This window comes from Mytilus californianus, unplaced genomic scaffold (assembly GCF_021869535.1).
Source record: "Mytilus californianus isolate M0D057914Y unplaced genomic scaffold, xbMytCali1.0.p SCAF_7, whole genome shotgun sequence".
In the NCBI taxonomy this organism is placed as follows: Eukaryota; Metazoa; Mollusca; class Bivalvia; order Mytilida; family Mytilidae; genus Mytilus; species Mytilus californianus.
Genome location: NW_026262723.1, coordinates 56,338,526 through 56,356,772, shown reverse-complemented (window position 1 = coordinate 56,356,772; position 18,247 = coordinate 56,338,526).

Genomic DNA, 18,247 nt, shown 5'->3' with positions numbered 1-18,247 from the left:
ATCGAATGATACCAAAGTAATGGCCATAAGCAACACAACGAATGTCACACACAGAAAAGCCCTTTCTACCCTTCCGGAGCAGCTGTGATCACCCCTGGGTAAGGCTAGGTTAGTGTTGCTCAGTCTTAGGCTGTCTATCTAGTGTTTTGTAGTCTGTTGTTAGTTTTTTTTTTACAATGGTATGTTCGGGGTTCTCTTCAACTGAGATTGTTTTGTAAAACGGCCGGAGACTACCAATCATGGATCTTCAACGCAGCGAGATAATCCCACACCAGGAGGCGGGCTACTGATGCTCCCTAAACACGAATGTATACTAGTTCAGTGAAATCGACGTCACATTTAACTCCGAAACATACAAATGAACCAAAATTGAAAAAAATACACAAGACTAACAAAGGCTAGAGGTGCTTGGTTTTCCAGTCTTTGAATAATTTTGGATAAGGGATGTATTGAATAGAAATGCAAAAGTTGTAACCCCTATTTTATACAGAGGATACCGCCATTGTAACGATTGCTCACAGCTTGATTTAATTTATTGCTTTATCAATCTTTTTTTTCTAAAATGAGAAAAAAAAAGACAAGAACTTTTTTGAATATGTAAAGACAAAAATATTAACAAATGATATTTCAGAGTTTGAAAGAAAAGTCTGAACAAGTGTTTACCTGATAGTTAGAGTTAACTCGCTTTGATGCAAAAGCAGTTTATCACACTTTAAAAAGTTAGTTACTTAATTGACATGTAAACATAAAAGTGTTTGTTGCAAACATTAAAAAACTATATTTTGGTATCAGTTAGATGTGTACTGATTGATACTTTAGTCTGGTAAAACATGATTATTCATTTGTTGTAATTCGCTTTGAACTTGCTTTCAGTAACTGTAGATACTCTTATATCGGTGATTTGTGTCTATTGATTTTATGTTACTAGTAGTTGGGTTATTTGTGCTCTGTACCTATTTATTGAGATATTAAGGCATTTTCAACTGAATTTTACAGTTTGTTCTTATGTTGTGCTGTAACTTCCCTGTACCGGGTTAAGGGGAGAACTGAGCACTCACAATAGAAAATGAAAGGATATGGAGTAAATGTACATGGGACAAAATCGCACACAATACATAGAAAACATAGAAAATTATCAATGAACAGGGCTTTTATTCCTGTTCTTCATCTTGACAGTTGATGTAGGGTCTTCAACAATGAACGAATCATTCATACCCTACAACAAGGCCAAGACGGCCCCTAGCGTCGACTTAAGCGGTACTATTGATAAAAATAAACCACAGTTCACCTTCTTGCTCCCAACCCGCCTCGGAGTGCCAACTTGTGCGATGCTTGTGTACGACGGTTCTCCAGTCAAAAGCACCAGGGATACAAGAAAAGTGCAGTAATTTTGAAAGACATCGATCGCCGCTAAAATATGCCTTGAAGTTACACATGTCGGGAGCGGTCAATGAATTACATAATTTATAGTTACGGGCGAGGTTTTTCAACATATAGTTGTCATATATTGCCCAAAAAGAGACCAATAACTTCGAAACAACAAATGATAGACAATACATACAAAACTAAACAACAAATAATAGACAACACGGGGCACATCGAAATATATATAAGAAAACCTAGCAGTTTAAAATAGTATGAAAGGGCAATATACAAAACAGATGACCAGACCAGTATTTTGAAGAAATTTAACCAAACATGAAATTTTGACGGTGTATTAATATGAGAAATTCTCACACGAACAAGCACACCATAACTGTAAATATTATAAGAGCATACACCTCAAGCACTGGGAAACGTTCTACTGCCTCCACACAGCACTAGAGACAAACTCTAGAATCAATAGAAAATGAAAGCATATGGAGTAAATGTACATGGGACAAAATCGTACACAATACATAGAAAACATAGAAAAACATGTTCAACCCCGCCACATACGTTATATGCATGTCTCAAGTCAGGAGCCTTTTATGCAGTGGTTGTCGTTGGTTCATGTCTGTCATATTTGCTTTTTTTTTAATTGTTTTATATAAATAGGCCGTTAGTTTTCTCGTTTGAATTTTTTCACATTTTTCATGTCGGGACCTTTTATAGCTGACTATATATATACGGTATACATTTTTCTCATTGTTGAAGGCCTTAAGGTGACCTATAATTATTTTCATCTTCGGCATTTGAAATCTGGTGGATAGTTGTCTCATTGGCAATCATACATTGTACCACATCGCCTTATATCTATATAAATCAAAGACATTGCAATTGATAATGAATAATAGCATGACACATTACTCGAATTATGTACTAAATTTATTTACTTACTTATAAAAAAAGCAATATTTTCAGATTAGAATTTAATATGTATGTATGGTTTTAATTTGTTATTGTGTAATATACATAAATCTAGCTTTGCCTCGATGACCGAGTGGGTTAAATAGTTCATCTTCTACTATCTTTCACTAGCCTGTCAATACGGTAGTTGCGAGTTTGAACCCCGCACCTTGAAAGGTGCGGTAATATCCATGTCTTAGATGACAAGGATTGTCAGTTTTCCTGCCCAAGGTCGGTAATTCTCTCCAACTCTCTCCACCAATAAAAAGTAACCTTAACGATATAGCTTATAGTGCTAAAAGTTGCGTTAAACACCAGCAATCAATCGATCAATTAATCAATCATAAAGCTAGCAGTATATAGAAACATATCAACTAGACATCCTCTTAGACTTCTTTTATTTGTATGTACAGTCTTGGAGGAATTGTTTTTCATCCTCCAACAAATTGACAAAATTTATATAATCTTGACTAGTATCCTTTCTAATGTTTTCTATAAAATAGACTCTTTTTTATTTCCTACTTGTATCACTAGTTGCAGGTTAATAAAGCATTTTCTTACAGAGAAGTTGTAAGAAAACAGTAAAACACTCTATCTAAAATAGGTTTTAATCAACTCAAAGGCCCTTGTCCACAGCAAGGCAAATACACATCAGGCTTAAGGTACATATTTGTCTTCTCAGACAGTTTTTGCTTTATGAATTCCTAGACGTAATTATCTTCAACATGTGTTCAAGGGTTTATTTGCACGCAATCTGTTCTTAACATTCATGAACATTCTGAATCCAGGTCAACGAAAAGCGATCTGACAAACCAAATCAACAGCACAGTCCTATTTTATTTTTATATTTTCATTGAACAGCATTATTTTTTTTGAAACCTTTTCTAATCATATTAAGCTGTTTTGAAATCAATATATGTATTTTAAAATAACAATTTAAGAATAAGTCATGTGCAAATGTGTCAGTAGAAGGCTGGATGTGTAGGTATAGATTTAAATTAATGTAGACGATTCTGATGATACAACTTCCATACGTTGGAGGATATAATTTACCATATTGCGTTAAATGATACATGGCCTGTTCTGTTGATACGTCGGCATGTCAGATATGTGGAAGTTTAGCCACGGAGAACGTTTTACTTGCTAAGTGCAATAAGTGCCACATCGAAGCTTGCGAAGCATGTAAAGAAAGACATACGTTGGAAAATAGTGGTCACTCTTTTCAATCAATCGCCGATGACAATAGTAGCACGAGTACGATGTAATCTGAGACTTTCAAAATGTGTGACTATCATCCACACAAAAGGATACAATACATTTGTCAAACACACCATAATTTATGTTGTACTGAGTGTAGATACAGACACAAAACATGCAAAAATATTGAAACTATTGATAAGGCATCAAAAGGAATCAAGACTTCGCAATCAATGCGCAGTTTTTTAAATGATTTGAAAAAGTCAGAGGAGGCATATGAAAAACTAGAAAGAAATTGTACTCAAAATATTCAAAGTTTAGAAGATGCAAGTGATACTTTAGAAACAAAATTAAATAAGTGTATTGAGGATATTCCCGTAAGCCTTGGTATCCAATTAAGTATTAATTGTATAAGACAAAAACTTCATCAAATTCAAACAGTAGAAAGGCAGAAAAATATTAACGAAAAGGACCAACTCATCTACAACAAAGATTTAATTCATTGTAACAGAAAACGATTGCAGACACTTTTACAGCGGAAATGTTCTGAAAATGAGATGTTTATAGAAATGGCAAAATTTCGAAAGTTTTTCAAAAGACAGGAAGAAGAACTTGATATGCTTTCTCGGTCGTCGGTTGTAAAGGACGTGAAAATTGACGTTTCACATAACACAAAAGACGAACATGTTGTTTCCATTGGCCACACTATACAAATTCAATCAAAGCCAGGAACAAGGACAAAACTCGAATTATATAATAAAGAACAAAATCGACATGGTTGTACAGTCACGAACTTCAAAGAATCGAGTGATAAGGACCTTAATTTGGTTACGTATGAATTAAAATGCAGCATCAAAATTCATAAATTAAAACGACGTTCATTTATCAAATGTATTCAAGTACTACAGAATAAAAAAATCGTTTTGCTCGACAATTACAATCCAAGAATCTTAGTATATAAGAAATCTGGACAACTAGATAGAAAAATAGAATTACCTGGAATGCCACATGATTCATCTGTGGTAAATGACAGATTATTAATTACAATACCATCCTGCAAAAAAGTATGTTTCATAGACACATGTGATTTTGAAATGAAACCCGAAGAACACATGTGCTTAGGTAGTGAATGCTATGGCATATTGGCTATCAAAGACAAGATTCTACTCAATTCTAACAGTAGTGGACTGTTTATCATAAACCTAGAAGGAAAAGTCCTACAAAAGTTCCCAAATATAACTGGGAAGCAAATGTTTTGTGCAGGTAAAAACCATGACATATTTACAACCAAACAGTTCACTAATACAATTCTGAAATTCAATATCATGAGCGGAGTAAGAAAGCATTATCGTTACCAATAAGGCATCCGTGCGGTATTGCAACGGACCGAACGGCGGACAATGTATTTGTAGCCTGCAACTTCGAGCATAAAATTATCAAATTAGAATGCAAATCAATGAACATAACTATTGTACTTGACTCTGAAAATGATTCAATTTTATATCCATGGGCAGTATTTTTTACGATACGAACTCATCTGACTTTTGATATCAAACATGAAGAGTGAACGTATTGATGTATACGAAGAAAAATCTAGTATAAATATATAAGATATTAATACGTAGTTTTTGTTTGGAGAAGAATGTCTCTAGATTTTGTATAATATGTACAAAATGTACACTTATATATATATATATATATAAAAAAGTCTAAATTGAAAACAACGTTCAAACCTATGATTGCGTTGGATAAAAACCGCAATTTTTATACGTGTGCATGCAAAACAAATTTCTTGTTCGAGGGGTCTAAATACAGCACAAACAACATTTTCCAAAAAACCAAAAAAGTGAAAAAGTATATTTTAACAAAACGCATTTGACTAACAGGTCGAACAACAAATGTTCTTTAACCCTGCTGACTGCCATTGGCGATTGCCAATTTAACGGATCACCGATGTAATAAATGGATCTTAATTACAAATTTAATACTAAACAGAAAACAATAAACTTGCGGAAAAGATGGTATACCGCAAACAAAAGGTGCAAAGGTTTTTGTACACCATATCCGGATTTCGACAATTAATGTCTCTTCAGTGATGTTAGGAATCGAAACGGTATTTGGAAAGCCATATAATTTACCTCAATTTAGGATAGACTCTTGAATTTGGAGGAGTCAAAATAGGATGAACGGATCATATAAACCCGAAGGCAAATATAATACAAGCCCAAACGAAAAAATATAAAAAAAGTCTAAATTGAAAACAACGTTCAAACCTATGATTGCGTTGGTTAAAAACCGCAATTTTTATACGTGTGCATGCAAAACAAATTTCTTGTTCGAGGGGTCTAAATACACACAAACAACATTTTCCAAAAGGCCAAAAAAGTGAAAAAGTATATTTTAACAAAACGCATTTGACTAGCAGGTCGAACAACAAATGTTCTTTAACTCTGCTGACTGCCATTGGCGATTGCCAAATTAACGGATCACCGATGTAATAAATGAATCTTAATTACAAACTTAATACTAAACAGAAAACAATAAACTTGCGGAAAAGATGGTATGCCGCAAATAAAGGTGCAAAGGTTTTTGTACACCATATCCGGATTTCGACAATTAATGTCTCTTCAGTGATGTTAGGAATCGAAACGGTATTTGGAAAGCCATATAATTTACCTCAATTTAGGATAGACTCTTGAATTTGGAGGAGTCAAAATAGGATGAACGGATCATATAAACCCGAAGGCAAATATAATACAAGCGCAAACGAAAAAATATAAAAAAGTCTAAATTGAAAACAACGTTCAAACCTATGATTGCGTTGGATAAAAACCGCAATTTTTATACGTGTGCATGCAAAACAAATTTCTTGTTCGAAGGGTCTAAATGCAGCACAAACAACATTTTCCAAAAGACCAAAAAAGTGAAAAAGTATATTTTAACAAAACGCATTTGACTAACAGGTCGAACAACAAATGTTCTTTAACCCTGCTGACTGCCATTGGCGATTGCCAATTTAACGGATCACCGATGTAATAAATGGATCTTAATTACAAATTTAATACTAAACAGAAAACAATAAACTTGCGGAAAAGATGGTATACCGCAAACAAAAGGTGCAAAGGTTTTTGTACACCATATCCGGATTTCGACAATTAATGTCTCTTCAGTGATGTTAGGAATCGAAACGGTATTTGGAAAGCCATATAATTTACCTCAATTTAGGATAGACTCTTGAATTTGGAGGAGTCAAAATAGGATGAACGGATCATATAAACCCGAAGGCAAATATAATACAAGCCCAAACGAAAAAATATAAAAAAAGTCTAAATTGAAAACAACGTTCAAACCTATGATTGCGTTGGTTAAAAACCGCAATTTTTATACGTGTGCATGCAAAACAAATTTCTTGTTCGAGGGGTCTAAATACACACAAACAACATTTTCCAAAAGGCCAAAAAAGTGAAAAAGTATATTTTAACAAAACGCATTTGACTAGCAGGTCGAACAACAAATGTTCTTTAACTCTGCTGACTGCCATTGGCGATTGCCAAATTAACGGATCACCGATGTAATAAATGAATCTTAATTACAAACTTAATACTAAACAGAAAACAATAAACTTGCGGAAAAGATGGTATGCCGCAAATAAAGGTGCAAAGGTTTTTGTACACCATATCCGGATTTCGACAATTAATGTCTCTTCAGTGATGTTAGGAATCGAAACGGTATTTGGAAAGCCATATAATTTACCTCAATTTAGGATAGACTCTTGAATTTGGAGGAGTCAAAATAGGATGAACGGATCATATAAACCCGAAGGCAAATATAATACAAGCGCAAACGAAAAAATATAAAAAAGTCTAAATTGAAAACAACGTTCAAACCTATGATTGCGTTGGATAAAAACCGCAATTTTTATACGTGTGCATGCAAAACAAATTTCTTGTTCGAAGGGTCTAAATACAGCACAAACAACATTTTCCAAAAGACCAAAAAAGTGAAAAAGTATATTTTAACAAAACGCATTTGACTAACAGGTCGAACAACAAATGTTCTTTAACCCTGCTGACTGCCATTGGCGATTGCCAAATTAACGGATCACCGATGTAATAAATGGATCTTAATTACAAGTTTAATACTAAACAGAAAACAATAAACTTGCGCAAGTTTATTGTTTTCTGTCTGGTATTAGATTATTAATTTTTAAAGATCCATTTTGTTACATCTTGTGATCCGTTTATTTGGCAATCGCCAATGGCAGTCAGCAGGGTTTAAGAACATCAGTTGTTCGACCTGTTAGTCAAATGCGTTTTGTTAAAATATACTTTTTCACTTTTTTGGTCTTTTGGAAAATGTTGTTTGTGCTGTATTTAGACCCCTCTACCAAGAAAAAAATTGTTTTGCATGCGCACGTATAAAAGTTGCGATTTTTATCCAACGCAATCATAGGTTTGAACGTCGTTTTCAATTTAGACTTGTATATATATATATATATATCATCAGTACTGTAAAAAAATATTGACACTGACGAAGGTTATTTGTTAAGCCGAAATGATTGTAAACACGATTTTATTACATCATCTTCGTATATTACCATCTTATATTAGCATCGTTGCGCAAATCTTTAGACTTTTATAATGTTTTCCTTATCTGAGCAGTATCGTATATTTTAGACGATCCGGTACATATTAAATTTGGTCCTTCTTATATATATAATAACAAGAATTTTCAAATATTTCATCAGAAGCGGGTTTGAGGTGTAATGCATTAACATATAATGAGTAAGAATTGTTTTATCGATGCATTACCTACATGTAGGGAAAAGATAAACGGTTAGACAATGAATATATAGGTCAATAATGCAGAGGTCAGTAGCGAACATCTTTCATGGGATTCATTTTTTACTTATATTTTGAAATATCGAACATAGTTATGCCTAAATCATTTCAGACAAAAAGTTTACAATTAAGATATCGTCAATCGTGTGTATTTAACTTGTCACCAGATGGATTAGTATTTACGTTATTTATCAAAGTTGATGTATTTATTTAATATGTCCAGCTGGATTAGTATTTATACGTAATTTATCAACTTTGATGTATTTATTTAATATGTAACTATAGAAATTTTAGTACATGTTGTAGTAAATTATTGACTTTGTTCAAATTATTGTTTTAAATCTGCCTCATAGTGTCTTCAGGTGTGTATACACTCATCATATATACCAGGCTTACAATTTTCTACGCGCGTTTCATCTACAAAAGACTCATCAGTGACGCTCGAATAAAACAAGAAAAATAAAGTATAAAGTTGAATAGTATCGAGAACTCAGCATTCCGAAATGTGTAGCAAAATACTGCTTTAATAATCTATAATTGCTGGGGTAGAAAATCTTAGTATTTCGAAAAGTGCAAAGTTTTGTAAACAGTTAATTTATAATCATGACCATATCAATGACAATTCATGTCACCATGTCAAGTGCTAGCTACTTGGCTGGTGAGAGACGTATCAATTTATATTTTCAAATAAGCCCCAATTACTTTGAGAACAATGGAATGTTTTTTCAAGCACCAAAACTACTTACAGAACCAAAATGAAGCTAGCGTAAACAAGAAAAGTTTTAATGAAAATGTCTGAAATTCAGACCAGTGGTTTATCTTTCATAGAGTAAACACATTTTCGTGTTTCATAGTTTGAAGTAGAGATTGAAGATTGTTCCATAAGTTTGACTTCTTTATTCTCCTTTACCTCATTTCGAACGAAAATAGATATAAGAAAATGTGGTATGAGTGCCAATGAGACAACTCTCCATCCAAGTCAAAATTTATAAAAGTAAACCATTATAGGTAAAAGTACGGTCTTCAACACGGAGCCTTGGATCACACCGAACAGCAAGCTATAAAGGGCCCCAAAAATTACTAGTGTAAAACCATTCACAAGGGAAAACCAACGATCTAATCTTTATAAAAAACGAGAAACGAGAAAAAACTATTCCAGCTTTAATTCATAAAACAAACAGGTAATATAGGAACGGACAAATGATACTTCGTAAACAAAAACCTGATTCATACACAAGATCTGACATGTTGCTTGATTTTTTTTTAATGACAACTAATTTTTCACTTTTGGTGAACATGGTTATCATCGGACACTTGGCATTTCTCTCGGCCAATTGTGCTACTTTTCCCACTGAGATTTACCTTGATTAATATAAGCCAGTTAAATATATCCATGCATATTATGACCCCCTTCACCACCCTTCAACGTGCAAAGTTACAAGACATTGTGGATCTTAAACTTAGTTATCACAAACAAAAGCGTTATAGAAGAGGTCATACTTTTATAATTCATTTTTACATCGCGATGACCTTGAGGTCACTCCGATGTATTGCTATCGCCTAGATTTCCATTATGTAAATTAGTTTTGGGTTTGTAACCGATCTATAAACATGGTAAATATGCGCACATAAACGAGTGCAAAATAACATTCCTTGTCATTTGATATAAATACACCTCTTCAATGAATACTGTTAAAAATATTTTTGTTTACAACATAAATTAATAATGTGAAAATGTTTTGTAGTTAGATATATATTAGTAAAAAATCATTGATAATATCAATGCACACGTACCGAAAAATTGTGTTAAAGCATGCGGAAGAATATCTCAAAGAACGTTTTGCGACAGGACCGGTAACTCTGTAATTGTTTTTGCGGGAAAATATGAATGCCTACTCGTATCCAATCTTAGAAAAATCGAATTTTTACAGAAAAGTGTCCACCATGCACTTGCATTGCACTATTATTAGAACAGTAGAATAGAATGATATACAAACGGATGCAAATCATATATATATGTAACTGTTATTTTAATATAATATATAACAACAAATCAGTATACTGATTTGTATCACTACAATATAATAGTTATTACGGTGAAGTTGAATTTCCTGTCATTTATTCATCATACTTGCACGCACTTGTCTAGAAAAAAATATATCTCTGTACATTAACCTCAGTTTCAGGTAAAGAGATATGTTGTTTTTTTCTGAGACAAGTGCTTTTGACCATCCTCAAGAACTTGTGGTCATCCGATGTTCAGTACTTCAGTACTTTGATTTGATTTGATCAGTACCTGTGTCTAATTGAATACCAAGAATTTTACTTTTGACGAGCATTCGATTTTATTGTTATAATGCGCACTGGAAAATATTATTTTTTTCCATGATAAAAATTCCACAAATCTGCTGTGTGACAGAAACCAAGAGTCCACACCTCCTTTTCCACGAAAAAGGCAGAGAGAGAGAGAGAGAGATAGGGAGAGAGAAACAACACGGGACTTTAAAATGGAATTCATGATATTTCATCTTTCTTATGCATTACAACGTAATTTATTGAAACAGCAACCAAGTAATTTTTCTTGATCATAAATATAAGTATATATATAATAGTTGGTATATTTTTATCTTGCATACGTATAGAATAGGGATATAGACATATTATGGTAACTCAAACTTCTGGTGTAGCGTTTGTTTTGTGTTGCGGAATGTAGCAATACTAATTCTATACAAGACCTTATCCAATAGTAAAACCTAGGCGTTGTGCAGGATTTGTAAGTACACAACCACGTCTATCAGAATGGAGACGTTAAATCAGATGTAGGGAGAGTAAAATTATCGATTCTACACGTTACAGAACCTATGAAACAGGAGTCCATAGGGAACCTGTAACAAGACAAAATATATGCTTTCCTTCTCCAGTTGCAGCAGAAATTATTGTATCAGTGTTATTTTTTTGTCTTGTCCTGAATATGCATACAGTATTGGTCACTAGGTGTCCAGGCAACACCAATCAATGAATCAAACCTGTATCAAATTCCATTTTTTGCGTTCGTAAATGCTGAAAATTATTTGTCTACACCGGTTGGCCAGTTACCGTCCACTCTCTTTTAGTATCACGGTCTTTGATGACTGCTTATACGCAATTCGTTTGTATCACTAAAAATAAGCCACACACGACTGGCAAGAGTATTAAACTATCCAGAAAGTCCAGTTGGCAATAGGACGTGCACTGTATACAGTTATTCAAAAAATGTTCAATTACATTCAGTTAAGTGCATATTTTATGGAATATGTTGAAGAATTTTTAGCATATTTTAAAAAATGAGAAGAAACCGAACACCCACACATACACAAAAGACAACAAAGCAACTATGGTAATAACTTACATAGCCATTTTAACTTTATCAAAGCAGAAACAGATCTATGTTATTTGGTAGCGGTGCTTTATTTTGGACTTCAGATCCTGGACAAGAGAATGCTACCCAATACTCTTAAAAACGGCACTAAGAAAGTGTACAGTCCTCATAGGAAAACAGAAAAATAAAACAAAAGTAAATAAAGCGTAATGAAGTTTGTCTAATTATTAGCTTACCTTTCCAAAGGAAATGTTAGCTTTTGCCATCACTTCATCCGTCGTCGTCGTCCGTCAATTGAGCAAATCAGACAAGAAGATAACGTATTCATTAGATCAAGGTCTACCTGCCCTGAAATTATCAGCCAAATCGGGTATCTGATATTTAGGTTATTGTCCCTGAATTGATGATTTTAAGGACATTTTGTAGTTTTCGGTTATCATCTTGAATATTATTATAGATAAAGATAAACTGTAAACAGCAAAAATGTTCAGCAAAGCAAGATCTACAAATAAGTTTTTATATGACCAACATTGTCAATTGACCCCTTAAGGAGTTTTTGTCCTTTAAAGACAATTTTTCACAATTTGTTCATCTAGTTTGCTTACTTTAAAAAATCTTCTCCTTTGAAACTGCTGAATCAATTTCAGCCAAACTTGCGCTGAATGAGTTTCATATTATCTAGTATAAATTTTGTATTGTATTTCCTTACATACGTCAAGAAACATAGCCACTATGGCTAAAATGGAACATAGGGGTAAAATGCATTTTTGAGCTTTTGAAGAAAATATGATACATTTTTTAGATACAAAGAACAGTCATTTAAATGCCATTTTTAAGCCACTCATTAATATATATTGAAAAGCAAAAATAATCATTGATGAAAGATTTAAGCAAAAAATTACAGGTGAGCGATTCAGGCTCTTGACAGCCTCTTGTTAAATAAAAACAAGAAAATAGAATGATAAAACATTCTTAGGTTTAAATATTGCAAACGTTATATACTGGTATATATATGGATGGAAAAAAATAATTGGAAAAGGAGAAATGGTGTAAGTAAGACCATATTTAATATTATTATTGTATCGGACCCTTGAGTCAATGTTATTATATTTTTTTAAGATACGGTGATTTTTGATAGATATAGGACATTTTTTACTAGGAGAAACCCATACATTTATCAATCAAAATGATGGCAATCTTTATTTTGATATCTATTGTTTAAGTTTATCATTAATTTTATTTATTTAAGTTTTCGAAAATTGATTTACCATTTTGTGAATTTTTAAATGAAGGATTTTGAGATATAAGTAAATAATTTTACATGAAGCAGACAACATTTTTAAACAATTTAATATCCTTTTTGTCTTTAATAAACTATCTCAGTACTATTTTATTCGATCTGTTGAAATGACTATTAAATATGATTTACATCCCATAAATCAACCTTGTTTACACTCTTAAGTGAACTAATATTAATGTTTGAATAATAACATTGGGAAAGGATAAATTTGTAAAGTCACTTGCAGATGTATGATTGTTCTAAATTGGTCGAACAATAGTTGATTATGTTTTATGAACATTTTAAACCCTTGGCTGAGCCTCGGGCTTTATATAGTTAGTAAACTTGACCAATTGTCTAGCCTACCAGTTAAATGATTACAATTTGTAATAAGGCAAATACAATCAGTCTAGATTGCTTATGATAAGTGTGATCATTATGATGAAAAGATTTCCTTTCTTCTTCTCTAATTTTCATGCTATTTTCACATGTCTTGATCGTTTTGAGAAAAATATTTCTCCTCTCTAGAGAGAACTTTGTTCTCGGCAAATGACTGGTCGAAATTTCAATAATGACCTCAAATTTTCTTGATTTCTTCTGAATTTCCTATTGTGAAGTCATGAAAAAAGGCGACCATGCCTGATGACCTCACATATATAAAGAACAACAAATTTCTGCAAATATTTGAAGAGGAAGGATAAACTTGTTTACAATATATCGTCTTAAAATCGTTAGAGGAACAGATTCCACAACTATATCTCATGTACAATGTATTATGATATTCCTCCACTCTCAACAGTTAAATTTTAAATATTTAAAAAGCTCGACAAGCCTCGTGTTTTAAATTTTAAAATTTAACTGTTGGGAGTGGAGAAATATCGTAACACACTTGATGCAGTGGTAGAATCTATATTGTTAGCTTGTTAGCTTGTCTAAAATCTTCAGAATATTCAGCAGAATTTGGATGTAGTTAAAAGCTTAGTCGGAGATCTACGGTTACCGCAATCTTCTGTTGACTTTTGGTAAAATTTAAAGCTTGTTTGGAGATCTTCCACAATCTGTATTGACTTTTTGTCAAGTTAAAAAGCTTGTTGAGAGATTGTTAGCAATCTTTCGTTGACTTTGGCACAGTTAAAAACTCGTTTAGAGATTATCTGCAGTCTTCGGTTGACTTTTGGTAAACTTAAAAGCTTGTTTGAAAATGTTCTGCAATTTTCCTTTGACTTTTGGTAAACTTAAAAGCTTGTTTGAAAATGTTCTGCAATTTTCCTTTGACTTTTGGTAAAGTTAAAAGCTTGTTCGGAGATCTTCCGCAATTTTCCGTTTACTCTTGGTAAAGTTAAGGCGTCCACTTACTTATGTTGAAGTGTTTAATTGTCTGGAATTCTTCCGCAATCGTCCTCTGCCTATTGGCTGTGAATGAGTCATTTAATTTAATTCTTAATTACGCAAACTTTCCCGGACATTTGTATTTTCTTGCAAATGAGGATACAACTTTGCATTGAAATCTTCCTCAACCTTGCGCTGTGTTTTTAATGAGGATAACACTTTGTAATGAGATCTTCAGCACTTTTCTGCAGAATTTTTGATATATTAATTTGCCGTTAATAGACCTTTCTAATTCTTTCACTGACTTTAGTTGCTTGTTATCCTTTTTATTACCTTTTGGTAACGTTAAAGATCGTTTGGAGATCTTTCGCAGTCTTCCGCTGACTCCTGGTGAAGTGTTCAATTGTCTGGAAATCATACGCTGACTTTTGTGGAAGTGCTAATGTATATATTTTCAGCATATTCTTGTGTTTTCTCTGAAAATCCGTTGCAATGTTTATAATATGTTTACAATAATTTTATTGCTTGAACTTGTACATACCAGTGACTTTTTTTTCGTGACTTCTTACATGTACATGTATATGATGTAATAGTCATATTTGATCTTCATATTAGTCCGGCAGTCATTTCGTGTTTAACGATAAGTTATTTTTTTAATTACACCCTATGAGCATAGATGTTTGCTTAACGTCCAGCGGCAAATTAATTTACATATTCAGGACGAGAACTTGTTAATGTAATATGAATATAAACCCTGCTTTGTACTAGACCGACACACTGCATGATCCGGATTTTTAACGTGCTTGTCCACAAAGTAACTGTCCGCAGGAAGACATGTTACCTTACCCGCACACATTATTCTGACTCCGAGCCAACCAGTCTTTGCTCTTACTCCTTAATGCCGCGTGCTTAGCGGAGATTAGCGGAGAAGCAGCAAATACCAATTTTAAAGTCTTTGGTTTGACCCGGCCGCGGTTCGAACCCACGACCTCCCGCACTCGAGGCGAACACGCTACCACCAGACCACCGATGTCGTCAATGAATAATGACTACTCCATAGATATAGGAGGATGTGGTATGAGTGCCAATGAGACAACTCTCCATCCAAGTTACAATTTATAAAAGTAAACCATTATAGGTTAAGGTACGGCCTTCAACACGGAGCATTGGCTCACACCAGTATACTTACATGAAATCCCGCGCAACATCTTGGCTATGCATGTCTGGTACTAATCATTGCTAATAAAAGGTTACATCCAAGTAATCACATGACAATACTTGAAGTTACTACCACCCCGTCTTTTAAGCTATTGACCTCAATACCAAAGAAATATGTCTATTTGATATACAAAATAGGACATTAGGGGTAAGCCAAATGGGAAAAAAGGTCAAAAACAAAAAGACATGAATCATCTAACCTATATTTTATTAAGGTACGAATTCAAACCCCATACACACACATTAAGGTATGACAAAAGACGATCTGTAACGAGATTTCCGACTTTGGTTTGGTGTTTGCTTGACTCTTCATTTTTAGTATGCCTATTACTAGCAAGTTGGAGTCTTGGTCTTCGAGATTAATATTCCACTTTCTATAGGAAAACGGAAAACCAATCTTGTAACTCAAAGTCCAGTGACAAATATTTTACGCAGAAATTTTCATGACAAGAACAAGCATATATTTTCTCAAATGATTTATTTAGAATAATGTTGTAATTCAACGTCCAGGGTCAACTGTTTCATACATGCACGTAGCCATTTATGACAAACATAAATTATACAGTTTATGAAATTGTTTGATATGCAGACAACCAAGAGAAAGAGAATTATAATCTTTCTGTCGCATTAAACAATCATCAACTGGGTGGATTCGAAAATAAGAATCTTATATTAAAATATCAACAGAACAGGTTAAGAACACATTGCGAATCGCATTTTCAAAACATGCGCATTGGTCTACAATATTAGAGGGTGTGGATAGGGGTTTACAGAATAGAGTATAATGGGCAAAAATATATAAAGAATGGAGAAAAATAGACCAAAAAAATAAAGAATAGAGAATAATGAGGTGCTTAAATATAAAAAATTATAGAGAATGATGGGCAAAAAGTATAAGGAATAGAGAAAAATGGCATACAAAATTAAAGAATACAGAAATGGAGGACCCCTCCCCCAATCCAGACCCACATATTAACCATTCCAAATCAGACTCAACGTATAAAAAGTTGCACCATATTAATAATAGTATGAATCATGTTAAATAATGAAATATTTACACTAAACTGCGGATTTCCTATTTTTCTAACGTTTATTTACAATGTAGTACATATATCCGAATGCTTGTGACATACATTTTAGAATTCGATATGTCTGATATAAGCCCAAATATGGTTTAAATACCCTCTATTTTGAATGTACAATAGTTTTAAAATAAAACAGGCGAGACAATTTCCAATAGACAGTTAAATATTTCCTTATGTAAGGTAATTTTATTGACGCCGTATTGATTCAAATGCGTACTTTAAAAAAACCTGTTGTTCTAGTTATACAAAAACATCATTAAAATATCAGTTTGCTTTAATATTTTTGATCCCATATACGAAACAAATCATTAAATAATACAATTTTCATCTTCCATATTGAACCATTATTTTGATATAACATAGATGTTTATTGTGGTTCAATATAATATTACAATAAGGAGATGTGGTATGATTGCCAATGAGACCACTACCCACCAAGTTCAAATGAAGTGGATGTAAGCAATTATAGGCAACTTAGTAATTCTTAATTAGCAGTTGTTGGTCTTCTTTCGCCTTCATATTCATCAGTTTTTTTTTATTGTTAGTCTTAAATTTTCTGTTCTTCTTCCTTGACCTGTGGAATCAACGCGCAGATTATGACAATCTTTGTGAAACCATAGGGTTTTAAAAGTTTTTTACCAACCGAACCAAATACAGTTGATGCCGTATTCAAACATACAATTTGCCACTGAACGTGAATTAAAAATAAGCAACCAACAATCAATCAATCAAACATACATTTCCGATATTGTAAACAGAAAAGTTTGATATAATATTGCAACACTTTCTTGTATGTACAATACAACTACAAAAACAAAAACAAAACGATATGTGGTATATGATTTTATATTAATCATACGATTGCGAATGATAATAAAAACAAGGATTATAGTAGCTAATGATACATCTAATACTGTTTTGAATATATGATGATCTCACGTGTAGAACATTTTATTTTTCTGAGAAAAAAATAAATAAAATGTGAACTTGATATACATAGATAATAGTTCGAAACATGTACAAACCATATTCAATGTAAAGGTACCTACCGTAAAGGAGATGTATAATTATCACTTTTCGACACTAGAATCGATAAGTTGAAGTGCAATTCGGTAATATTTGGGATAATTTAATGTATGACGTTAAAGGAGCATGGACTGCGCAAGTTGATTGCAAATGACAAACGAGGTCGCGATGAGAACAAGCTGTTTCAGACTCAGAACATAAACAAGACAACACTCAGACTTAAACGAAAAATGAAGTAAATTTAAATCAGACATTCTAATATGACTTTCTTCAAACGCTTTGAGTACACACCCGCGTGTGGTAAAATTCAAATATATTCAAGTCATCTGATAGTCAACGTCATGATTTGTTAGGGTTGTTCCAATCCTACTCCCACGTCGTATGCTTTTTATGAATGATTTACCTCACGTCAGATGGTGTAAATGACGCCATTGAACGATGACGTAAGAATGTAAGGGTTTTACGGGAAAATGCACGAATGGGAAACTGAGTCCTCAAAACATGAAAATTTAAACAAACGATAGTAAAACAGTTTGTATAATGTCCATATCTTCTTAAATGAAAGTAAGATAGTCAATTAAATTCA